The sequence below is a fragment of the Procambarus clarkii genome, unplaced genomic scaffold (genome assembly GCF_040958095.1).
Source record: "Procambarus clarkii isolate CNS0578487 unplaced genomic scaffold, FALCON_Pclarkii_2.0 HiC_scaffold_95, whole genome shotgun sequence".
In the NCBI taxonomy this organism is placed as follows: Eukaryota; Metazoa; Arthropoda; class Malacostraca; order Decapoda; family Cambaridae; genus Procambarus; species Procambarus clarkii.
The window spans coordinates 10,001-11,242 of record NW_027189128.1 but is presented as its reverse complement, the minus strand read 5'-3'; positions in this window follow the sequence as shown (position 1 = coordinate 11,242).

The following is a 1,242-nucleotide window of genomic DNA, read 5'->3' as shown; positions in this document are numbered from 1 at the left end:
TGAGGGACAGCGGTAGCAGTAGAGTCAGCTGGCTGTGGACGTGCGGCTTGTGCACGGGTGGTCACGAGAACCGGAGGAGAAACATCATCACTCTCTTGAACCTCTGCTGGAACATACTCAAGAATAGGGTTACTTGGCACAGAGTTACACACCTGGGGTTTGTCCATGACGATCAGGTTGGTTGGTTGCAGGTCTTCTGCCAAGTCGTTGCCTAGGAGAAGTTGCACTCCAGGCATGGGAAAAGGCTTTTCCCTGACGGCGACTTGGACTTCCCCGTTCACGTAGGGACAATTCAGGTGGACTCTGGCGAGAGGGTATGGAGTGGTAGCAGTGAGGTCAGTGATGAAGACTGTTTCCCCGGTGTAGACTATGTTGGGCACAGCCGACTTCAAGATGATCGATTGTAGAGCCGCTGTGTCCCTCAAGATCTTCAATTTGAAACGTCCCTCCGGATTTGAACCGTTGGCAGAGACAGTTCCAGTATACAGGTGGTTACTGAAAAGAGAAAGATCATTAACATCAACACCAACATTCATCACAGGCTTACCGGACTTAGGAGGAGTTGGTTTGGGTCGTTGTTGGTCAGTGGTTCCCTTGTATTGAGACTTACCACACTTGTCTATGGTATGTCCATAGAGTCTACAATACTTGCAGTACAGTTGTGAACCAGCTTGATCGGGGCTCACCTTCTCGTAACTGTACCACGACTTCTTACTGGAGGATGGTTCAGGTGTCAGCCGGTGGATGAGGCTGTAAGTGTCAGCCGACTTAGCACACTTCAGGTAGTCGGTTTCTTCTTTATCTGCTAAGTAGAGGCGGACAGGAGGCGGCACACGTCTCAAGAATTCTTCAACAAGCATCAGGTTGACGAGTTCTGTAAAAGTAGAGACATGTGCTGCTTCCAGCCATTTCATGAAATACCTCCGTTTCGTGTTAGCAAACTCGAGGAAGGTAGTGGTACTTGCCTTCAGGTGGTCACGGAATTTCCTTCTATAACTTTCAGTAGAGAGGAGGTAGGCGTCTAACACTGCTTGTTTCAGAGTGTAGTAGTCATTCTCAGACGCCAAAGTACTGAGTGTGACTGCAGCTCTACCTGTAAGATGGACTCTGAGAAGTGTGGCCCATTGGTCGACAGGCCAACTGAGTTGATTAGCAAGGGTTTCAAAGGTGGTGAAAAACACATCAACTTCTGCTTCTACAAAGGATGGCATTAACTTACTTGCATGTGATATATTAAAACTG